We start from the raw sequence: 26,435 nt of genomic DNA on the forward strand, positions 1-26,435 counted from the left end.
ATTCGCGCTGATAGATACTTAAAAATGCGTGAGTATGTGTTAAGTTGCAAGTTTATTGCGTAATTATCTGGCTGCTTAAGCTAACAGCCACTGCCTCGCACACCCCCTCTACTACCCCTCGAAATATTTTCGCACTTCGCAATACACAAATTTCCAATTGCGCTTTGCAACAAATTCATGCAGTTCGCATGTTTTATTGTTGGTGTTGTTGTTGTAAAATTTAATAACATGCTATATTGTTGCACATTTAATACTATGTTTGTTGTTGTTTTTTGTATTTTTCTGCGCAACAACCATTTTGCTTAACGCTGTTGTCGGTGGCAACATCAGTTAGCAACCACGAAACCATTAAAACAAGCTACAAAAACAACAATACAATTTACAACAACACTCATACAACTTGCAACAACAACAACAATGCAATTTACAACAACAAGAGTTAAAATAAAATCCACAACTACTCACCAACTGTCTAGCAGCTGATGCGTGCAGCAATGCTTTTCCCCTTCGCCTTTCAAGGACGTTCAGTTGCACATACAGCAACAATAATAACAACAACAGTAGAAAACGCACATGTGAAACCGTTAACTAGCTAGTTGCTGCTGCCGCTGTGCATTTGTTTTTGCTCGTAAAGTAGTTGTGTTAAAATTGTTTTTTGTTTAGGCGAAAAATCTGCAACAACAACAACAAAACTAAAAACAAAAAACCTGTTGCAATTTTGTCGCCATTTTTTGCCTTTCGTTGTCATTGTCGCTTTAAATTTTGTTTTTGTATTTTTTTTTTTATTTTTATGTGGTTTTTATTGTTGCTGTTCTTGTTGTTGCTTGCTTGTATACTCCGTTTGACAATTATTTTCGGTTGCATTGCCGCGGTGCAGGCATTTGTGGCTGCCTTGCGCACGCTTTTCTGCTTGTGTTTTGGTTGGTAATTTAATACAAGGTGCACAGACACACACTCATACACTAATACACACTCATGCTAAAATACAAACGTATATATAATACGTAGGTATGTTTATTTGAGTTCATTGCGTGTTTGCGGCGTGTGACATGCAATTCCCGCTGCCACTTAATTTTATTATTTTCTTATTTTTTTGTTTTCTGCGCCACTTTGGGTCTCTTGCGTTTTGGTTTTCAGCACTTATTTCATTTTAGTCGCAATTTTGGTTACCTTCTTTGCCTTGACTTATTATCGTCTCGGTATAATTTTGGTTAATTATTTTAAAGCCTGGCACTTCGGCTATTGACCTAAGCGGTGGTGGTTGCGATCGCTAAGCTAAGCTTGAATAAAAGTGTGGTGTAAAAAAATGTTTTAGTGTAAATTAATTTTAGAAATATTAAGAAAAACTATAAAAATATTTTTTTTTTTACATTTTTTAAAAATAAATTGTAAAATTTTTTTATTTTTTTTTAATAAAATATTTATTATTTATTATAATTTTTTTTATAATTTTTTTTATAATATTTTTTAATATTTTTTTTTTCAGAATGTTATATTATTTTTATTTATACTTTTTTTGTCCTTATTTTTTATTTCATCAAAAAATATTGCCGTAATTTGTTTATAAAACTCAAATAGCATATACTATTTCTAATATATTTCATTGCATAAAAAGTTAAAAACACATTTTTGAGATTTATTAAAAAAAAATATTTTTGTAATCTATAATTTTGGTTATTTTAGAAAAGTTGTTTTAAATTAGTTTTAAAATATTTCAAATTAATATTTTTGCAGAAAAGGTTTAATATATTGTGTTTTCAAATCAAGTTAGAATAAAATATTTGTTTTTGAAGTTCTTTAATTTGAAAGTTTAAAGCATCAACAAATATTTTTTTTTAAAGAATATATGCTTTTAACTGAATTAAAAATTAAACTGAATTAAAAAAAAATATATTAATTAAAAGACTTTGGATGTTGGTTATAAAATCGAGTATAAATAATTTTCGTTATATGTTTTGTTTTTTTTTTTTCAAAAAAGTTTTCATAATCAAAAATTCCTCCTTTTGAATTCAATTCCTTCCAATTGAAATTAAGCATTTCATGTTTAAATTAAAAAAATATGTAAATGAAATTAACAAAATACTTGTTCAATGAATTCTTACCTCATGGTTTTGTGTCTTGGATGATGTTTTATTTTTGAAATATTATAAAAAATGTTTAATGATTATAAAAAAAAAGAAAAATTATATTTCTTAATCTGAAAGGCAAAGTGCAATTAGACTAGACGAATCCGAAGCTGAGCCAAATACTATGCCCCCTATAGGTCCAGGAAAAGTATTTTCAGACTTACAGCTACTCTAACAGGTCATTGGCCATTTGGAGAACATGCAAATGGGCATACCCTATAATAACATTTGTCGAGGCTGTGAACTGGAGGGAAATAAGGAAACAATTTTCCATTTTCTCTGTGAATGTCCAGCCCTATCGCAGATCCGACACAAGACACTAGGAAGCCATCAGGTATTCTGTACCATTGTTTGTGGTATGTGTTTTTGATAATTTGTAAATAATAAATAATAACGTCATTAAAGCTTATACAAACCATTTTTAGTCTGTTTCTTCTGATTTGAGTTAGAAATTAAACGTTTTGGGTTAATTCAATACCTCATACAAGATTTGCATATAAAGTGAACAAGAAATATAATTATGCGTAAAATATTTATATTTACATTTTTGTTCAATTTTTATTATAAAAATAAATATAAATAAAATACATATTTTTTTATATGATTTAATTTTTTATACCCTGAACAGACAGGGCATATTAAGTTTGTCACGATGTTTGTAGCACCCAGAAGGAAGCGTCGGAGACCCTATAAAGTATATATATAAATGATCAGTATGTTGAGCTGAGTCGATTTAGTCATGTCCGTCTGTCTGTCCGTCTGTATATATACGTACTAGTCCTTCAGTTTTTAAGATATCGTTTTGAAATTTTGCAGATGTTATTTTCTCTTCAAGAAGCTGCTCATTTGTCGGAACTGCCGATATCGGATCACTATATCATATAGCTACCATACAAACTGAACGATCGGAATTAAGGGCTTGTATGGAAAACGTCCGCATTTTACTACATATCTGCACGAAAGTTGGTGTGAGTTATTTTTCATAGAAATAATTTAACCTCCGAAAAAATTGTTCAGATCGGTTCACTATAGCATATAGCTGCCAGTAGAGTAAGTTTTTTACTTACTTTTTCTTACGTCTTTAGATTTGATTTAACACATAGTTACTAAAAGAAATGCACCTGTGAAGGGTACAGCCGAAGTTAACGTTTTTTCTTGTTATGTTTAAGCATATTTTTAAATATCTTTTTATTATTATTAATTAATTAAATTTTTTTATTTTTAAATATTTTTATTAAAAATTATTATTTTTTTTTAATTTTATATTAAGGAATTATTTTTTTTAAATTTTTTTTATAAAATATTATTGATTTTTTCAATTTTTAAATTAATTAATTTATTATTTTAAAATAAATATTTTTTATAATATTTTTATATTAAAAAACAAGTTCCATAAATTTAGTAAATCTTCAGTCTTTATTTACATATTTTATTTAGTAGCTTGTTTCTTTAAGGTGCCCGGAATTTCATGCATAGATAAATTCAAATACAGTTGATCTCCTTTTTACACGGTTATTTTTTGCACGGTTTTTTTTTTACACGGTTTTATTTTTTTTACACGGATTTTTTATTTTAATTGGATACTTTTTTGCAATAAAATCAAAATTCCATTCGTCAATACGTCACAAATCCATTGCTGTTAATAGAATTTAATAAATTCTAAATTAGGTTTAAACTAAAAAATGCAAATCTTAGATTCGAAAGCCAGTGAAAAGGTTGCAACAATTTCAATACGTAAACAAATAAATGAAGCTGTATGAAGAAGTAAGAAAAAAGAAGACACAGCGATTAATGACGGAACTTTGAAAATTATTATTTTTTTACCATTCCCAGAATAGTTGTTGTTTGTTCCTGCTAACAGTATTATGTACATACAAATAATACCAGAAAAGTCTATAACAACAACAACAGTGAAAATTCTCACTGTACGAATAGAAAGAATTTCATGTAAAATTAGATATTTTTTACACGTTTTCTATTTTTTGCACGATTTTTTTCTTAAATTGGTCCCAATAGTGAGTTTTATATAAAAATTTGATTTTTTTTGCACGGTTTTTTTTACACGAGTAATTTACTGTCCCAGTTAAAAGTGCAAAAAGGAGATCAACTGTATTGTACGTGCCTGTACGACAATACGTAACAGATATTTGACCAAAACTTTTATCACAATTTGTAGTAAATTTGAGTTTAGGTAGGCCAAAAGGTAAACAAATAATGGTATAAAATATTGTAAATTGGATGACAACAAGCGACAAAGTGATTACACAAAAACGTGTAAAAATAGTAAAAATAGCGCAAAACAAAAAACATGAATACGGAAAAAAAATAAACGCAGAAAAAAACGAAAATATAAAAATAAAAATGAACTAAAACCGGAGCAAAAAAAACTAAAAAATCGGACGCGCCAAAGTAGCACATGCAGCACCAAAACCAATTGATTCAGTGCGAAACTGGTTTGACACATCAAACCTTGTCACTCACAACTACTCCAGGCGCTCGCTCGAGCTGCGACGAATTTCCACACAAAAGTCACAGTTTATTTATTTATTTATTTTTTGAATTTTGTGTTGTAAACCTTTTTGGCTGAACTCATTTTTTCTGGCTTGTATTTTGTGCGTTAAATAGTATTAATGTTATTTTTGGTTTTGTATACGTTTATATATTTGTTTATTTTATTTTCTGATTTATTTTATTTTATTTATAAATTATTTTATCATTTTTGTTATTTATTTTTTTAAGCTCTATTTATTTATTTTGTTCCGCTTTATTTATTTTTATAACAATTTTTCATTTCAAATCAAAGTTTGTTTAGCTTTGCCTTTGTAAACTTCAATTTCTTTGGCCTGAAAAGAAAGGTGTCACGACTGTTTTGATGCTATTGTGCAAAGCTTTTCTCTGAATTTATTTGTATATCTTTTTAGCAGAAAAAAACTTAAATCGGGAAGTATTCGCTAATCACGCGAAACGTGATCGCCGATGCTACGCCCACTATCTATAACGGTATTTCACGATCTTTGCAGTCAATACAACAGCTGATAAATAAAAATGACTTCCGAGAAATTTGCTTCGAAATTAATCGTGATTTTTTGGTTTTTTTTTTTCAAAAACCATTTAAAAATAATTCTAGGCTACACTTAACAACCACCAAAGCCTTTTACAAATAAACCCCAAACGAAGAGCGACATAACCTCAATAATTTCCCACATTATACATATTCATATCGTATATAGAGTTAACCAAATTATGCAATAACCTCGCGCCGCATTGTCATGTCCTTCTTTAAATTACGCTGACACTTTGGCACACTGTCACTAGGCGACTGTCAAATTACCAAATTTGGTATTTTCAATGCGTTTGCCACCAGCGCACCGACGCATGGACGTGCCAGGCATTACCAAAAATTTTGTGCACGAAAAACAAGTACAAATTTAAGCTAATTATTTGCCTATTTGTTGTTGTAATTACAGCGCTTGCTTGGCTTCCACTTTGGGGTTTTCATATTATTTTCCGATTTTTGTTGTTTTTATTTTTGGGTTTCTTTCTTTGTAGTTTTTAAGGGGCGTTGCGGTAAAAGAACTTAGCAACAGGCTGTTTATGCTGTACGGCTTTCGAAATTGAGTTGGTATTTTTAAATACTCGCAAAAAACTAGTTTATATCTAAATATCCAGCACGGTCTGAAACAGAAATTTTAGACTGAAGATTGAACCAACTCTTGAGTTATATGAAGAGATGGGTTATTAAAAAAATCTCTTATTAAAGTAAATTGTAAACTGGTTTGAGAGTTTATATGCAAGAATGTAATTTTTTGTAGTTTGAGAATACCTGTAGCGTCTTAGCCGAAAGATGGTTTTGAGTATCCTACTTAAAACTGCTTAAAAGCGATTAAAAATTAGTTATAAAGATTTACAACTTCTATTTTTTATAAATAAAAAAATTTATCAAACTAGTCCACAACTAGTTTTTTCGGACTAGTTACATTTGGACTAGTTTGTACCCAGTTTTTAGTGAAATGTTAAGTTAATCGTAAAACTTAAAATATTGAAGACAAATTTTAAAAATATATATTTTTTATCATCCACAATTTTCTACTGGTCATACACGCGCACAGGCAAAAAAGCATATCGTTGTGCGTATGCGTGTTGCCATGTCAATGCGTAAAATTTATCACCAACTTGGGTGCGATAACATGACACACGAATAACAATCACCAGCCTGTGTTTGCGGCAACGACCAACCAGCCAGCCATTGCGGTTTATACTATTTTGACATTGACTATGATGCAAGTAACACGCGCAAGCACACACACATTCATATACAAATACATGCGCACAGTGCGTGCCTCTCCGCAATTGCACTAATTCTTCACATGCCTCGAATAGTGGGTATTTCAAGTTTCCATGCATTTCTACACAAATATTTACGCGGCGACTTGTGTCAACATGGTGTTGTTTTTATTGTTGTTGCAACCACTTACACCCGGCTCCACCTCCTGTCTATAACTGCCTATGCGTTGCACATCCGCGTTTTTTGTTGTTGTTCTTATTGTTTTCTATTGACATTCTATGGAAAGTAATGTGGCATTGGCCAAGTGGCAAGGTTTCATTGCTTATCAACTCATCGTTGTTATTTTAATGCAATTTCACGATTTACGCTGAAATGCAACAATAACAATACATCAAGTTTGCCGCCCACAATGCCACAGGTAAGAACTTTGTCTTGACTTAAGACTTGGATTTCGTCTTCAAGTGGCAAGTAGGCAAGGCCGGGTAATGTGCCCCCTGCTTTCACTCTCTTACTCTCTTTACCACTCTCTTCTTTGGCCCCTTCCTTGTCTACGCATTGCTCTTGAATTCATTTCCGCACTTAATTAAAAGTGAAATATTCCTCTTCCATTCTCCCTCTGCTGACAACTATTGAAGATTTGCGTACAAATTTCTGGGATTGTGAGCTCTTTGCATATCTGTTATTAATTAAAACTTTGCTCACATTCTTCCACAATGTGAATTTGATTATGTCAACAGCTGGTGGCTGGTTTTACGCAAAAAGCGGTTAATTTTATTGTTCTTGATTTCTTAGAATTTTTGGAAAGTGGAAAATTTGTCTTAATAGAAAATGAATGAACCAGGATTTGATATTTCTTACTAATTATTCGAGAAATCCTCCAAGTTCTAGTATCACAGGCAAGCATTGCCTTGGTGAACTGTAAGCAGTTCAAAGTCATGGAATGTTACAACTAAGACGGCGTATACTGGTGAACTCAAACTTCGGTATTACTATTAATCAACATTTTTTCATCAGAAATGAGCTTAAAATTGTTTACATAAGCTCTGCAGGCTCGAATAAATGTTTTTTTTATCACTCTTTCTTCGAAAACTGTAGATAAAACCGTGTCGAAGTATTTTTCTCACATTTTGATTTTAAATATAATTTATATTATCTTCGAAATTTCGAATTTGAATTCGAAAATATCTTCGAAATTTCGAAGTTAAAATTTTTTAAAACAATTTGTTTTTATTTTAAGTTTTTTTTATTTTGAACTTAGATCTAGTCTATATTATCTTCGAAATTTATAATTCGAACTCGACAATATCTTCGAAATTTCGAACTTTTCGAGTTCGAAAATTTTAAAATCATTTTTATTTCAGATATTTTTGTTTAATTTTCCTAACATTTTATGAGAGTGTTTTCAGCTTTTTTGGCAATAAAAATGAAATTTAACATTTAAAATTCTTATATTTTTTGTTGTTGTTGTAAATATATTTTTTATTTGTCAGATTTTCCTTTTAGATCTAGTCTAGCATATCTTCGAAATTTCGAAGTCGAGTTCGAATTTTTAAAATACATTTTATTTATTTTAGTTTAATTTTTCCAAAAATTAATGAGTTGTTTTTCACCATTTTTGAGAACAAAAATAAAAATCAACACTTAAATTATTCTTATATATGTTGTTGTTGTAAATATATGTTTAAAGTTCTTCATATCATCTCCTTATCTCTCATATCAACTAATTTGCTAACATTTTATTTTTCTTTTCTTTCTAGGTAAGTCTCGAAACACATCGCATTAAAAATGTATTACACTATCAACTAACGCTTTAGTATGACCGGCGCCAAAAGGGTAAGTGCCGCAACAACAACTGCAATAATAAACTGAAAAATTAGCCTTTTCGAAAAGTAGTTCTAAAGTTGAATGAACTCTGACACTACTCACCGCAAAAAAATTCGTGAAATTTCCGCAACTCACATTTTTCCTTGCTGACATTCTGACAGTTGTATCAATTTGTGATTTTTTTTTTGGGCTTTTTGTACCTAACGACTTTTGTCTATGTTGCCAGTTATACTACTGAACTACTTCAAGGGTCTGCGCAATTTTTTCGAAGCTTTAGCCAAAAAGGGTGTTTTAAAAGTTGAAAAATAACCAGGAACAAATGCGGGTTAATAAGCAAAAATAAAAAATGGCGAAAAAAGTGTTGGGAAAGGTAAAGAAAAATGCTGAAGATGCCAAAAAAATTCAATTTTACATACATACTTCGCCAACTAGTTTAGTTTGCAGTCATTTTTATGTTTTGTGGGTGTGTCAGTTGGTGAGCAAATACAAAAAGGAAAATGGAGTGAAATAAAAAGCATAAATAAGTGCGTGCTTTGGACTACTTGAAGTTGGCTGTTATACATTTTTATGTATATAAGGCTTTGTATATTATATACAGAAAATATATGCACAAACTCTATATACATATCGCAATCCCGTCATGTCTATTTCGAGCATACCATTCGAATATCACGCCATTTTCGGGGTGGGAGTTGTATGCGCGCTCGAAAAGGATATGTACACAAATACCATACCGTTACTTCCGTGTTTCGCAAAGTTTTCACCAAACACTGTACAACTTTCAGTTGTTAGCGTCAAAACGCCTACATGTAGGCAATGTTTTTTGTAATTTTTTCTTCTTTTATTTTCTCGGTGTTTTCTTTGCGCCGCCAACTTGTCGTGCCAAATAATAAATTGTCTGCATTTTGCTTACTAATGCTTTGTGTTCGCCTGTCAGCGCTATAAACGCACATTTCTTTCTGTGTGTTTTTTTTTTCACACAATTTGTTTGCGTCTCATTCGCTTTTGTATTCAAATCCATTTTTATCCTGTTTTGTTGCGTGCGCGTGTTTGTCGCTTTGCATGTGGTCGCATACGCCAATTGCTGTTTACTGCCATCCATTGCTGGGTCAATAATTCACTACACGTGCTCAGAGCGTGTCCTACCATAAGTCAGTAGGTGTTCTATGAAATTCTATTTCGGTGCATTTACATGTATTAGTCAAGAAAAATTACAGGCGTTTAAGGAAAATAAGTAAAGACCTGAATTCTGTGGCGAATAAGAGAGTTAAGGTTTGGAAAAAATAAAAAAATGCGAAAAAAAATTCAAAGCAGAAAATTATTATTTACCCTTTATTAGGAAAAATTAGTCGTCTTATTCAAAAATAATAATGTCATAGTTCAATAATGAAGCTTTCTCGCATTCTTTAAACTCACTTCTTCAGTTTTCTCCCAGTCATCATGATTGCGTTTTTCCTCTTTCATTTCTCTTCTTACTCAGCCAATCTATCAAAAGCTTTTTTAATTTATTGCCATTTTTATGGCTCTAAAAATAAGCCGCTCCATTTTTTATTGAACATTTTCTTGTTCTCTTTAACTTTTCGCAACTAATCTTTTTACGGCACGAATTCTTTAATGGGTCGCCCAAATCGCGTTGATAAAACTTGATAGTTTTATTACTACTTTTTCCTCGACTAAAAGTAAGTGAAAAAAAATGTTTTATGGTCAGCCATATTGATAATGGTATTTTAATGTTATATTTTAGCAAGAATTTTATTTTTACCCTCTTTATTTTTTTAATTTCTCATATCAATGTTTAAAAGTAATACTTTTCTGTAATTAATATTGCTAATAAAACAATCACGTTGTGGGATCATTAAAATGGGTTGATCTAGTAATATTCTTTCATTATTTTTTTGTTACCACACCTTATCTTCCTTAATGTTTCTCGGAATTCCATAAAATTGATTAATGTTATAATCTTAAAATATAATATATAAAATTATGTTTTTTTTTTTAATAATTAGAAGTACCTCAATAACACCCCATATTTGATTTCCACTTGACTTCCACATTGCTTTCTTGAGGCCTCAATATACTGAACTGTCAAATTCATCGTCGGTTGCACTGAAGCCAATCATTACTCCTCTCCTCCGACGCTCCCATTACCTGGGACATCAGCCTTGGCAGGAAGGTAAGTCCTGATACTCCTGATAGAGTTGGTTCTCCCGAAATTCGAAAATCGACCTTAGTTCTATTAGAGTGATTTTGATATTATTCTCAAAGTAGCATTAAGAAGATTGCTGGGTTTCAGGGAAATTATTACCCGATATCTCTACCCGAAATTTGAGTTTCTGAGCGGTTGTAATTCTTCCCGAGTATCTGGCGGGTATTACCGTTATTTGATTTTTCCCAGTACGTGGGCCATAGTGGTGAGCGATATTTCACAACCGGTGATCTTTTCACTGTGATTGAAAAATCGTATATAACAACTGCGATCAATTTTTGTAAATATATATTATTCGGTCACAGTACCTGTAGGAGTTCAGTAATTCTAATTCGATCACTGTAGCAATAGCAGTTCGGAGAGTGGCAATCACAGTTTGGAGAGTAGCAATCACAGTTCAGTAGCAATTTCAGTTCCGATTTCGATTATTTTGGGTAAATGAAAAAAGTTAAATTCCTTTTTTGTTGCGGTCGCAATAGCAATATAAAATTACAGTGATTTAAAAATAGCAATCACTGAAATCACAGTGATTCAGAAATAGCTATATCGCTCATCACTAGTGGGTCAATACTAAAATATTTTTTAGTAGTAAAAGTGCCTTTTAGAGCCACAGAACCGAATGTAAAACGCTAAAGCCACAATTCTGACGCATTTAAGAACCGCTTTATCGTTAAAATGAAAGCGAAAGTTGCTTGACAACAAGTACTGTTGTAATTTACATGAAACTCATGAGATTAAAATGCTTAACAACTTATTTAAACAAAAATATACAAATTTACAAGCATTGCACAACAATTTGTCACATTTTGTGGTAAAAGTGCTTACATTTCGAAAGTACGCGAGAAATTAGCGACTAATCAGCAGGCATTAATTTGTTTTCTTGCAGTAACGCAACATCTCCTCGACTTCCTCTGGTGTGGAAGGTACAGCAGGTAGCCAAATCCGAGCACGTGGGAGTAGTGAAAAGTCCGCCTTCGCCACCAGCTCAAACTTAGCCCATTTCCAGAATTCCCCCACCAGGGAGACTGTTCCTTTGTACAAGGATGTCGATCTTTCATCGGCACACCTGATCAAATTGTGCCTGCCATGCTGCCACCCCCCAACTCTCGAACCTAGGAGGGGCCCTGAGCTTCTCGTCACCACCCATCTTAAGAACGCGAAAATTGCGACTCTTCGTGGGAGATGGTCTATTGAGCCTGCGAGCTTAGCGATTTCGTTAAACATCGGGTCCTCTTCCGTGCGCGCCGAGGGAAGCTTCCCCCTCGTCCGACCTTTGTCGCTTGATAAGAAATTGAGTGTCTCCCCATTCGTTGCTCTGACGTCGCCGCCGTCGCGTATCAACTTGCTCATCCACTCCAGCGTACTAGCATGCTGAGCAGATTCCTGCTTGCTGTCATAGCGCTTCTAGATCTTGGTTGCCATGCGACGGTCCAATTTTAGCTTTCTTGCCGCCGACGCCAATTTCCTAACTGGTTCACCCATAAACTTGGCAAAGGCTCCTCTGCTCGTGCTGGCGATTCCAGCATTTCCGCTCTGCTTTCTGCTACTGTCGGCTTAATTCCGGCGACACCGCCTGTGTAAGGGTTTTCGCACCGCCTTTGCGGTTGGTGGACGATTACGACACCACCGGCGGGCACCCGGGACACTGTCCGTTTTCGGACTTGATTTCGACTCGTTCTCCCCACGTCCTTTTTGGTCATATTCAAGCCCGGGGGCGACTTCCAAACATTTTTTGAAGATAGCAAATAACATTTTCGAAAAAAAAAATAAAACAATTTAAATAAAAAAAGTAAATATAGAGTAAATACGCATAGATTTCCAAGTGTATAATTAAACTTAAATTACTTTTAAAATTTTTCGCCATATTACAAGTTCAACGACTCTGCCGGTGCATAGTTTCTTCCAAAGACACACACATACGCACATTCAAAGTGCCGAAACAAAGCAAATTTTACTTCGAATTTACTTACGGTATTGTTCAACCCAACAGTTGGCAGTCACACACCAATGTAAACACTGTTAATTTGCGCACATCACTCACCAGAAACCGAAAAGTAAAGCATACACTCACTCAGCTGTGCACGAAACCTTGACTGATTGACGAATTCGGCTGCGCTAAACTGACAGTAATGCGCTAAAGAGTCATGCACAACTACCGAATATCGGTGGCAGCTTTTGTCTTGTCTTATGATAACAAAACAAAGTAAATCTTTGCACATTCGTTCAGTTGCAAATTTTGCGTATTTTTTGTTTACACACGTCTGTATGTCGGTACGAAAGTGTGTGCGTATTTGTGCTTCGTGCCACAACTCACGGTCAATAACATCTTTATTAATATTTACTAAAGTTTTCGTATGAAATTGTACATTGTTGTTTGCGCAGCTCTTGACGGCAACATTCCGTTGCCAACTTACAGACACACACACACTCATTCATACCTAAAAAGTCTATACAACAAACATGCTCCAATGATGTGCTTTTCTTCGCTATCTCTCCTCAATCCACGCCACTTCACTGCACTCGTTTGCTTTTCAGCTGTTTATCTGTTACGCGCTCGTTATTTCCAAGTGTCTGACTGATTGAATGAATGAATAACGAAAGATTTGACAGTACCTCGTTTATGTCCCGCACTTTTACTTCGCACCTCTTTATAATATACCGTTTGTTGTAGTTGTTGCTGATGTGTTCTCGCCTCTGTTCTGTTCAATATGGTGGCCACAATTGCTTGTCGAGTTGTGTGTATTAAGTGTGTTGATTTTCCTTTTTTTTATTATTGTTGTTAACATCATCATCATCGGCATCGTTTTATTGTTCCGTAGCTTGAGCACATTTCCTTCGTTGACTTGCTTGAAATTGGTGTTACCTTTTATGGATATTTTCCTGTATACTTTCGCTCGACTCATTGCCGGTAAGCGGTGCGTCGATTGATTTTCAATTTTATTAAGATGTTCTGGAAATATTCTGAAATTTACTCTTGTACAAATTATGCAGAAATATATAACAGAAATCCTTGAGGCGAAAACTGATCTGTTTGATCTGATTTTTTATATAAAATTGAACTTTTATTGGACGAAATTGTTGAAACACCATGTTCTAGATGTGATCTAACGTTGAATCATTGCACTTTCCTTAGTAAAATGTGCTCGGTGTGGAGTTCTATAGCGTATGACGTATTTTCAAATAGCTCTTATCACATTTACATTGATTTCTGGTGACTCTTATATGCTTTGTAGACCATATTTCCACCTATAATTGGTTCTAATACTAGCTTGTCTTACAAAAACGCGAGACCATATTTCCACCTATACAGGGTCTAATACTTGCAATGTCCCAATTATAGTTTTTGAAATTTTAATCTAGATCTAGCGCTACCGAGCAGTATTTTGCGATTGATACACTCAGTTTAAGATGGTTCTATATTAGATCGGTTTTTCTACAAAGGTTTCATACAAACAACATTCACAGTCAGGAGTCAAGGAAATTTCTTATTTTTTGTTGCAACAGCCACATGTTTGGAAATATCAAAGCACAAATAACCAATCTAACCTAAAAACACATTTTTTTTTACTTCTGAAGCCACTGAGACCTTGCTTAATTAACACATTTACATTTCAACATCAAGAATCAATTACAACTGTGTACATAAAAAAATATAAATAAATAGCATAACACTTGTTGACGTACCCCACACGCACATATGAATTTCCTTATAACGCCGAACAAAGGAAGCGGACAAGGTCAGCAAATAAAGTATTGCTCGAGTTGAGAAATATAAAATATGGTTTATTTTCTGTATACGCTTTCGATAAATAGCTCGTAAAAACAACAATAAAAAATGTGAAATTTTTTTACGTAATTGTACTTCCGTTCTAAGCGTCAAGTTTAGGAAATTTGTGGTCAAAAATTATGATTAAATTTTGTGATTTTTTATTTTTTAATATTTAACAGTTTCTATTTCCTTTTGGAAAGCCATATAAATAAAAAAAATACCACAGCGCGAAATCTTTCGTAAGTTTCCTTCTTCCGTTAATGCTGCAGTGGTTTTCAATGTGTCGAATAAATTCCAGTTCAGAGTTCCATTTCTCGACCAATTTTTGAATCAATTCTGGCCGTGTGTCAGCAAAAAACGACCAATTGTTTTCAGTTAGTAATTCAAGAGCTTTATAAGGACACTGATCTAAGTTTAACATCCTTAAAACTAATGGATGTTTTTTTAGAAATGTGGATTTCAAGGCTCAAATAAATTCCAGTCGATAGGTCCCATTTTTTGACCACTTTTTGCAGTAAAAGACAGCAGCTACGCTGTCTAGGTCATGTTGTCCGAATGGACGAAAACACTCCAGCTTTGAATGTGTTCGATGCAGTACCCGCCGGAGGAAGCCGAGGAAGGGAAAGACCTCCCACCGTTGTAGGGACCAGGCGGAGAGCGACCTAGCTACACTTGGGAACTTCAACTGGCGCCGAACTGCGAGGGAAAGTTAGGAGTGGCGCGCTATCATCGATTCGGCTATAACCGACTAAACGGTTTCAACGCCAATCATATACATACATTTTATAGCAATTGGAGTCTTATACCAACTGTATACTTAGTTCCGTAGTAAGTCTAACAAACTGACTATAAATCAAGTAACAGCTGTTAAAAAGACCAATACCGAAAAAGTTACTGACTCATTTATAACACCTAGACCCGTTATATGCCTGACGACTAAATAATGATTCCCAAATTGAAAGCCCGTCGATCTCTAAATCACTTTTTACTTTGTATTGTCTTTTCATATTTACGAAAAATAAAGCTCATCTTTGGATCTCTATCCTTGTTTCTCTTTCTGTTATACGAAGTTTACCTTCAAGATCTATTATATATAAAGCATATATCCGATGTAATATTGTGAGTTGGTTCTCCGGATATCGCTTCGAATAATTCGAAATTCTACCATAGATCAACTAGAGGGATTTTGGAGATTATTCTCGATGTAGTCATTGCGGGGTTTCAGGAAAATTAAATATTACCCGATATCTCTATCCGAAATTTCAGTTTCTGAGCGGTTATAATTCTTCCCGAGTATCTGTCGTGTATTCCGTTAATTCATTTTTTCCAGTACGTGGGCCATAGTGGTGAGCGATATTTCACTACCGGTGATTTTTTCACTGTGATTGAAAAATCGCATATAACAACTGCGATCAATTTTTGTAAATAGCTATTATTCGGTCACAGTACCTATAGGAGTTCAGTAATTCTAATTCGATCACCGTAGCAATAGCAGTTCGGAGAGTAGCAATCACAATTTGGAGAGTATCGATCACAATTTGGAGAGTAGCAATCACAGTTCAGTAGCAATTTCAGTTTCGATTTCGATTATTTTGGGTAAATGAAAAAAGTTTAATTCGTTTTTTGTTTGTAGTAAAATAGCTTTTTAAAGCCACAGAGCCGAATGTAAAACGATAAAGCCACAATTCTGACGCATTTAAGAACCGCTTTATCGTTAAAATGAAAGCGAAAGTTACTTGACAACAAGTACCGTTGTAATTTGCATGAAACTCAAGAGATCAAAATGCTTAACAACTTATTTTAAACAAAAAACAGAAACCCAAATATTTAAATTTACAAGCATTGCACAACAATTTGTCACATTTTGTGGTAAAATTGCTTACATTTCGAAAGTGCGCGAGAAATTAGCGACTAATCAGCAGGCATTAATTTCGCTTTCTTTAATTTCGCTTGCTGCTTATATTGTTTTTGTTGTTCTTCGCTTCGCTTTAACAGTAGCAAGTTACCATTAATGATATCACCGGCTAATTATAACATTGTTTTTGTTATTTTTTTATTTTAATTATTTTTTATGCTCATTTCCCTTGCAAAAGCTGCCTTGTGGACAGCGCGGCGACACTTGCACGTCACGGCATCGTCACATCCGTCACGTTCTGTGCATTAAAAAGCAGAAAGTTAACATATGTATGTCTGTATGTATATTTGTATTAAATACAACATAATTACCGCAATAAAAAAAGCAAAAGCGTCAAAATTTGACAACAAACAAAGAAAAGTAATCCGCAGACAGTGGCGGGCGTGTGCCTTCACAGTATGAGTATGTCGACAGCAGCTGCGAAAAAAACTAAAAAAATAAGTGAAAATAAAATTAAATTAAAATAAAAAGTAGAATATATTTTACAGCCAAGCGCGTACTACCTAGTCGTTGTGGACAATGACCCGTCTTGCCGTTGCGGCACTTTTGTAATATATGCCTAAATGCATATGTAGCGATAAGTATCTGTGTGTTATACTTTTCACAGCTGTTCTGCTTTTTCTTTTGAGAAATATATATGCCATAAGTATTTAAAAGTCATATTGTTCGAAAAATTTAATTTTTAACGACCCAAATTTGGTTTCGAGTGATGAATGTGCAAAAAAACTGTACTCGCTTTGTTCTCACTTCACTTACCCAGCGAGCGAAAGTGTCAGCACTTGATAGCCTGGGTTTCAATGAAAGTCATCAGCCATTCTTTCAAAATAAAGGTTAAAAGATTTACGGTATTTTCCAAGTAAGTATGTATTATTGTAGTTTCAAGCGACCTACATAGATCTACGTGACGGGTATTTTCCAAATAAGTCTATATAATATTCTAGTTCCAAGCGATCTGTATTTATCTACGCTGCGATTTTTGTAGCACCAAACTCTGTTCTTCGACTCTCTTTTACGAATAACATTTTAGATTAACCTTTCAATAGTGAAACAAGTCCCACCTAAATCTGATCTCGTACTCCCAACTGACATCTTAATAAGACTTTGACAACTTTGTAACATTATCTTTATAAATCTACAAATGTTCTATACACTCCTCCATATTATTATGCGCTTCAATTTCACCTAATTATGATCTTATACTCCATTTAATCATCTTAAAATTAATATGACAGTTACTTCGTATCTTTATTCAAACAAATTCCACTTAACTCAGAACTTAGATTATTTACACGATATTAAAATAAATATGATATGAAGCAACCTCGCTTCTCTCTTTCACCGCCTTAAAATTCTCAAATGATTATCCAAAGATTAAATAAATAATAAGTATTCCAACAATACTAGACATATTTTTTAACTGGTCTCTAAATTCATACCTCTAACTCTTATCTGCTTGTTTTATAAGTTTGGATCATAGAAAAGATCTTGAAGGATCAGCAACCAAGAGATTCATATTATTCTTGGAATTTGCGTTCGATCTTATGTGTAACTCTTTTCTAGTTGATTAATATAATCCGATCATAGAAAAGATCTTGAAGGATCAACAACCAAGAGGTGCATATTGTTCTTGGAATTTGCGCTCTATTCTTTAACTCTTATCTAGTTGATTAATAAGATCCGATCAGAACAGATCGTGAAGGATCAGCAACCAAGAGATCGATATTCTTCTTGGTACTTTCGTTCGGTCTAATCAATATATAGTTCCATTTAGTCAACAGAAAATGCAGAGAATTGTACAATTATGACCGAGAAATAATTCATTTAATCCGACCATTTTTGAGAGAGCGTTACTCATCAATAATACTTTTTCACCTTACTTTTTTATTCTCGGGTCAATATGAACTGTAATAACACTCGAGTATATTTATATAACAAGATTTGACATTAGATCAGCATATTGTACTGAATGATGTGAGAGTTCTCTTTAATTATGCCATCTGGTCGAGTGTGTAATGAATTATAAAAAAAGATATTTTCACAGAATCTAGTATTCCTTCAGGAGTACCAGAATCATAGAACAGTCGCAATTTTGGGAGGTCTTAAAACGTTGTCCGCGACTTTCTCATTGCCTAGAGATCGTGATTGTATACCACATATATTTTCTTAGGAAAAAAATAGATTTCTTCTTAATTACCGCGTTTTCGCTGAAAGAAATCAGTTGAACATTTCTTGTGTTGATATTCGCAACTCGAAATATTTTAGCTCTGTTTCTTCAAGCTTTACTTCTTTGAGCGATAATTATGCTTTTTCAATATTCTTTTTCCGGATTTTTTAATTTCTTATAAAGCATACATATGTTCGAGTACTTATCTCCAGTTTATATTCACATGCTTTTAATCAGTTCCGCAGCGAGTTATTTTTACTACAATTACTCAGAAATTGTCACATTTTATAAGAATGCCAGCATATCAGCATACGAGTACGAGTACTAAAATACTTTTATTTTGTGCGTTTTTTATTCGCTTTCATTTTTCATGCGTGAATGATTCAAATTGTTGTTGCTAATTTATTGTTGTTATTAATTTTTATTATCTTACAGTTAACATTTCGCGCAAATTAATATTTTTTATAGAAAGTACACAGCTTGTACTTCTTGCTTGAGTGCTTCGCGCATATTTTGCCATTTCTGTTTATTTGTTGTGTATTTTCAATTGCGTTTTCAGCGCTATGTTCAAAGTATGTTATGCGTATGTTGTAAATACGTTACAACTGTGTTGGGTGAAAGTCCGGTTTGTGAAACTGAAAATCTATTTATTTTTGAATTCGTTGGGAAACATCCAACTAACTGGCTTCTGGTAATCAATCCTGTTATTGTAGTTCCGAATACCTTTCTTTCTTCGGCGTCTGTTTCAATGTGAAGCCTTAGTAATGTTTAACTCTCTTTTGTTTTTCTTGCAATCTGCGTTTGTATAAGCAAGTTATGTAGTTCTCTGGTCAATCTATTGGTTTCGAGATCACTGGATCTCTTTGATATCTTAAAGCTTGAATTTTTGCTTGTTTTCGTTTTGTGTTTGTGTTTGATTTGAACTCTTTCTCGTTTAAAAACCTTCCATTTCGCTGAAAATATTTCGCTAGTTGGAACTGGTATAATTTTCGATAATTACTCGCCTTATTTATGGAAATATGCCTAATCTGGAATTTAGAACCTTATCTTCGCTTTATCAGCGCATTTTCTATACAAATATTACTGTTCTGAACTTTAGAATTCACATCGCACATTTCCATAACTTGGCAACTCTTTTTGCTTAAAGAAGACTTTCAGAACCATTACACTTTTATCTGAATAAAGAAAACAACTGTCTGCTGCTTTTCAAAATTTTCTATTCCTATTCAATATTTACAATGTCATTTCAATCTATTGCAAATTCTTAAAATAAAATTGAAAAAAATTTTGGAAAACAAAACTATTTCGGTTCAACATTTCGGTCAAATATTTCGATGCAACCAAACAGTGCATTTCAACACCAGTTAAGGATACTAAGCAATAAAAATATATCAAACTAATAAACACAATAATTGCTTTAACGAAAATCGTACGGAATTAAACCGGTTCTAAACATGTTACGCCCCTGTAATTTTGGCAAACCCGAGGATTGGCAAAAACTAAGCGAACAACATCCATGGCTGAAACAAATGGAGCGTTGTAGAAAGAAACCGCACGGCGGTGGAGTGTTGCGCGAGTTCTCACGTATTCCCGGTTTCTCTGAGCGCACAATACGTTCTGTGCTCTTCGAGGAAAAATTCGATATGAACAACGGTGGAAAAAAGTGCTGCGACTCGTGGAATAGTCGCGATCCAGGCTTGATTGTGCCTTTCAGTGAAAATGTGCTAGATAAGCCACCAATGACCGAAGAAGAATTACTCTTACAGACATTAATGAGAAAAATGGGCTTTTGGAGCGTTGAAGACACAACACAATCTGAAAGAGATATGTTACGCAAATGGCTACGCGAACTTAATCAATTCTATAATCTACGTAATAATAATGCGTTGAAGCGTAAAAAATTCGATATGTCCAAAAGATACAAATTGAACTATCTGGATTATTCACTTTTCAAATATCCTGGCGTAGATTCAGATGATGATTTTGACGAAGACGATGAGGAGGCCAAGAAGAGAAGACGTCGCAAACTTAAGGATAAGATTAAAGAGTTACCCGACGATGCACGTTCCGATGTGCAGCATATGCGTTTTCGTTTGAGGAGTTTGTCGAAAAAGCGCAAAACCACAGTTGAAGCTTTACTTTACTATCAGCCATATGTGAAACATAATACCGGCGTTTGGAAAAGTTTCAATCCGGATTTGGGTTCCGTTGCTTTGCGTTCCAAATTAAATGAACTCGGTTGCGATCACGATTTCACTGATTGGGAGATGAAAGCAATGGATTACATAATACGTGGCGATGCAATACCCACACATATGTACAAAATGGAATTAATTAGATCACTACGGAATGACTTGGCCAAATTGTTGATACGAAAACCAAAGCTCATGTATGATTTCTTTGGTTTTCAAATTAAAAAAAAACCGCGTAGATATTCTAGATAGGGGGGAAATTGTGTCCAGCTATGACTATGAAACGCTCAGTTTGTGATTGTTTGGTGTTGCTAAGATACGAAATTGCATATGAAATTGGAAATAAATTAAATAAATTTATTTAATTAAACTATATTTCGTGGTTATTCTTGTAGTGAAGCGGGAGTGAAGAGGTTGACTCTAACTTCACTCTCCACTATACTCTAAACTCTAGGAGAGGAGGTATGAATTTGAATGAAATTGAACTAAAATAAATTAAATTTGGTTATAATTGAGAATTGTGTTAAATTAAATTAAATTGAAATTTATTGATTTTAGTTCAATCGAAATGAACGGAATTGAATTCGATTAAATTGAACTAAGTTTAGTCGAACTCAATTCAATATTATTCATTTTCATTTCACAATTAAATAAATTTAAAATTATTTTAATAAAAGCGAATTTTATGCAATTAACTTTTAATCTGAATGGAATTTAATTTAAATTAGTTTGAATCAATTTAAATGATATGATTAATTAATTAAACTGAATTAATTGATATTAAATATGATTAAATTGACCATATTGACAAATTTCCATGATTTCTTCCGATTTTGGGATTAAATTATAATTAATAATTTATATAAAATAATTAAGTCAACTAAGTGGAATTAAAATTATTTAATTAAATAATCACCAAAGTCAATAAAACTAAATAACCTAAATAATAAGGTGAAATTAATTGGATTTAATTTAATGTGGTTTAATTTAATTTAAATGATATGATTAATTAACTAAAGTGAATTTAATAGCATTAAATCAGACCAAATTGAACATATTGAGAAATTTTCATGATTTCTTCCGATTTTGGGATTAAATTATAGGAGAATAAATAAACATCAACTAAGTGGAATTAAACTTATTTATTTAAATAATAACCAAAGTCTATAAAATTATTCATTAATACTAAATTACCTGGCTTTAATTTAAAGTGATTTAATTTAATTTAAATGATATGATTCATTAACTAAACTTAATTGAGCAACATTAAATCGGCCTAAACGAGCACTCATCAGCATCTGTTGCGATCGACCGCAACACGAGCGGGATGGGAAAGATACCGAGAGCTGAAGAGGGAAGCGAGACGCATTTGCAGACAAAAAAAGAAAGAGGCCGAAATGCGTGAGTATGAAGAGCTTGACAAGCTGGCCGACAGGGGTAATGCTCGAAAATTTTACGAAAAGATCCGGCGACTAACTGAAGGTTTCAAGACCGGAGCGCACTCCTGTAGGACCCCCAGAGGTGATCTAGTTATTGATGACCAGAGTATACTGAGTTTGTGGAGGGAACACTTCTCCGACCTGCTGAATGGCAGTGAGAGTACAACACCAGGAGATGGCGAACCCGATCCCCCAATCGATGACGATGGAACAGATGTTCCATTACCCGACCATGAAGAAATTCGAATAGCAATTACCCGCTTGAAGAACAACAAAGCAGCGGGGCCGATAGATTACCGGCAGAACTATTCAAATACGGCGGCGAAGAGCTGATAAGGTGCTTGCATCAGCTTCTTTGCAGAATATGGTCGGAAGAAAGCATGCCTGACGATTGGAATCTCAGTGTACTCTGCCCAATACACAAAAAGGGAGACCCCACAATTTGCGCCAATTACCGTGGGATAAGCCTCCTCAACATCGCGTATAAGGTTCTGTCGAGCGTATTGTGTGAAAGACTAAAGCCCACCGTCAACAAACTGATTGGACCTTATCAGTGTGGCTTTAGACCTGGAAAATCAACAACGGACCAGATATTCACCATGCGCCAAATTTTGGAGAAGACCCGTGAAAATAGGATCGACACACACCATCTCTTTGTCGACTTTAAAGCTGATTTCGACAGCACGAAAAGGAGCTGCCTTTATGCCGCGATGTCTGAATTTGGTATCCCCGCAAAACTAATACGGCTGTATAAGATGACGTTGAGCAACACCAAAAGCTCCGTCAGGATCGGGAAGGACCTCTCCGAGCCGTTCGATACCAGACGAGGTTTCAGACAAGGTGACTCACTCTCGTGTGATTTCTTTAACCTGATGCTGGAGAAAATAATACGAGCTGCAGAGCTAAACAGAGAAGGTACAATCTTCTATAAGAGTGTACAGCTACTGGCGTACGCCGATGATATCGATATCATTGGAAACAACACCCGCGCCGTTAGTTCTGCTTTCTCCAGACTGGATTAGGAAGCGAAACGTATGGGTCTGGTGGTGAACGAGGACAAGACGAAATATCTCCTGTCGTCAAACAAACAGTCAGCGCATTCGCGTCTTGGCTCCCACGTCACTGTTGACAGTCATAACTTTGAAGTTGTAGATAATTTCGTCTACCTGGGAACCAGCATTAACAGCAATAACAATGTCAGCCTGGAAATCCAACGCAGAATCACTCTTGCTAACAGGTGCTACTATGGACTAAGTAGGCAATTGAAAAGTAAAGTCCGATCTCGACGAACAAAAACCAAACTCTACAAGTCTCTCATCATTTCCTTTACCTTCACCTACTTTACGGTGCAGAAGCGTGGACGATGTCAACATCCGATGAGACGGCACTAGGAGTTTTCGAGAGAAAGGTTTTGCGGAAGATTTATGGCCCCTTAAGAATTGGCAACGGCGAATACCGCAGACGATGGAACGATGAGCTGTATGTGTTATTCGACGACATAGACATAGTCCAGCGAATAAAAAAACAGCGGCTACGCTGGCTAGGACATGTTGTTCGAATGGATGAAGGTGCTCCAGCTCTGAAAGTATTCGATGCAGTACCCGCTGGTGGAAGCAGAGGAAGAGGGACACCTCCACTCCGATGGAAGGACCAGGTGGAGAGGGACCTGGCTTCGCTTGGAATAACCAATTGGCGCCAAACTGCCAGAAGGAGAGATGCGTGGCGCGCTGGTTTGGACTCGGCTATAACCGCGTAAGCGGTGTCTACGCCAGTCAAGAAGAAGAAGAATTGAATATATTCACAAATTTAGATGACTTTCTTATGATTTTCGAATGAAATTAATGGGAGATTAAATAAAAATGAAGTCAACTAACTATGATTTAATTTATTTAAGCATATGATCATCAAAGTCAGCAAAACTAAAGTCGATACTATAAATATAAAATGGTGTTATATAAATGAAAAAATGGCAGTAAGATTAACTATTTAACTCCAAAATTCTAAAAAATTCATAATTTTAATCATTCTCTCATATTCTCTGCCACGCAATGATGTTACCTAATCGTTGTCTAACAAATTGTAACGGATTCACTCAATTGAAGCAGAATGCATTCCACGTACTTTTATTGTTTGTTGTTGTATTATTTATTGTTGTTTTTGTTTTTGCTTTTTTTTACCGTCACTAATCGTCACGCCAATAGTTTGATGCTCGATGCTCGATTTCAATTTCCAAAGCAGAGTGAAATTAAGCACCCATTTAGAGAATTACGAACAATGAAGCATATGCATAGAAATGCCGATACATTGACAAGATAAAAATGACGACGAGTTTTCTATTAAAACAGCTCAAATTACAAACAATAACCGACCGAGTTGCTGCCCACCACTCTCTCCCGCACATGCTTGTTCTCGCGCTGTCAGTGTGTCTCACTCGCGGCTTGACTCGCCCATCAAACAGCTGGTCATCCATATTGAACGCCCCTGCTGTGCGCTTTTGAGGCCTACAATTACATTAAGCGTTGACAATCATTTCTTTTTTACCATGTTGTTGTTGTTGATGCCTCAAGTGGTTATAGGCAGGCAACCACATCACAGCTGCTGCTGCGCTTAGAGGCGACACAAATGAGTATGGTATTCATACATATCTACAGAGGAAGTGGAGAATTGCGTATTTTATTGCTATTAAAATTATTCTTTTTTTGTATTTTTTTGCAAATTGTTAGACTTTTATTTTTTCTATTTTGTTTTTCTTTCATATCAAACGTCTAGCTGTTGCTTCACCGCAAATTATTTCAAATTCGCTTGGCAACTGACAGCGTACGCCATTTTTTATTTACAACTATTGCTGTTGTTGTTGTTTATAGAATATTGCATAAATTCACTTGAAATTGTGAAAAATATGTATGTGTCTGTGTGTGTGTGTGTGTATAATTTTTTCGCACCACTGTGTTAGCTATCTTTATTGGTGTCAATTTCACTGCAGGCGTGTTTTCATTGCAGCAATTGGCTGTATTTTAATACGGCTGGCAACAAATTGTGAAATAAATTGCAACTATTTATTGCATAGTTTCCGTTATGCAAATACTGTTATTTTATTAATATTAATGTACATATTTTTTATATAATTTATTGAAATACATTTTTTATTCTTAACATGCCAAATTGGATTTTTTTGAAACTAAATAGCGTGAAAATGCTGCCACTTGGTTAAATATTTCTGCGCTAAATATTTTATAACGATGCGAAAATAAAGTTCAAAATTGAAGAGGCTTAAACACATACATTTCAAATAAATTTTTCAAAAAAGCGTTGCCACCTATTTAAAAATTTAGTTCAATAAAATTAATAAAATAGATGAATTTTCGCAAATAAAGTTCAAAACTGAAGAGTTTTCAAAAAATACAGTTCAGTTACATTTTTCAAAAAAGTGTTGCCACCTGATCTCATAACTTAATTTAATAAAAATGATAAAAAATGTACATTTTCGCAAATAGTGTGAATTAAATCTTAGAAAACGGGATCAAAATCCAAACGAGGATAAACAATATTTTTAGGGAGTTGCCACCTGTTTAAAAAATGGTAATTCTGTAAAAATCATAGAAGTAATTGGTATCAAATTAAGGAGTATTGCAAAGGCATATATCCGATGATATTTTTAAGCAGGGTTGCCATATGTTTACATTAAATTTTTCTTCGAGAAATCATACATTTAGTCATTAAAAGAGAAAATATCAAAACCCTCTAATGAAAACTGTCTCACAACTACTCAGAATTTTTTTTTGTTTTGTGTTAATTTTTTCTGCGGAATTTACCTTTCTATAATATACAAATACATATATACATGTTATTTACATAAATCCACAGTCGTGCGTATTTGCTTACATTTCTGATTGCCTGTTGCTTGTTTATCAATTTAATTAAATATGTGTGACTGACATTGCTTTCAATGTCGGTTAATGTCTGGTTTTAGTCGCTTTCTGCCGCCCACTTTGTTCCTATAATTTTATGTTAATTAGTAATTACGTAGAATTAGTGGAATGTCTGATTGCTATGGATCCTTGAAATTTAATGAAATTATTCAAACAAATTTCACTGACTTTAATTTCAGCTTTATTGTTATCGTTGTTGGTCCTACAAACAATTATTTTATCATTAGAAAATATAGTAAATATAATTAACATTTCGATGACGATATAGAGACCACAGATGGTCTGATCTGATATATTATATCTGTAATGCGAATAAATCATCTGTATACTGATTCTAAATTTTCTCGAAGGAGCTATAGTTTTTTGTACTTTTCAATCACAAGCTTCATTTCAGGATTGTATAAATATAAACAATCACGAGAAAATATATTTCTATCTCTCTTTCTCTCATGCTATCTCTCTCCCCAAAACTCTCTCTCCCTTTATCTGTCCTTATCTCTCCCTATATATCTGTCCCTCACGCACCTTCTTTCATTCTTTGTTTCCCTTTCTATCTCTATGTTATATCTGTCTATCTCTCCCTTGC

The 26,435-nt window shown here is 34.0% G+C and overlaps 1 protein-coding gene across 6 annotated transcripts in view; it reads left to right on the forward strand.

Annotated features, from left to right (window-relative positions):
• Window positions 1-26,435, forward strand: part of LOC105218156 (EEIG family member 2) — a 151,155-nt gene that overhangs the window by 21,707 nt on the left and 103,013 nt on the right. The gene's annotated exons all lie outside the window — the stretch shown is intronic.

Source organism: Zeugodacus cucurbitae, chromosome 3 (assembly GCF_028554725.1).
Source record: "Zeugodacus cucurbitae isolate PBARC_wt_2022May chromosome 3, idZeuCucr1.2, whole genome shotgun sequence".
In the NCBI taxonomy this organism is placed as follows: Eukaryota; Metazoa; Arthropoda; class Insecta; order Diptera; family Tephritidae; genus Zeugodacus; species Zeugodacus cucurbitae.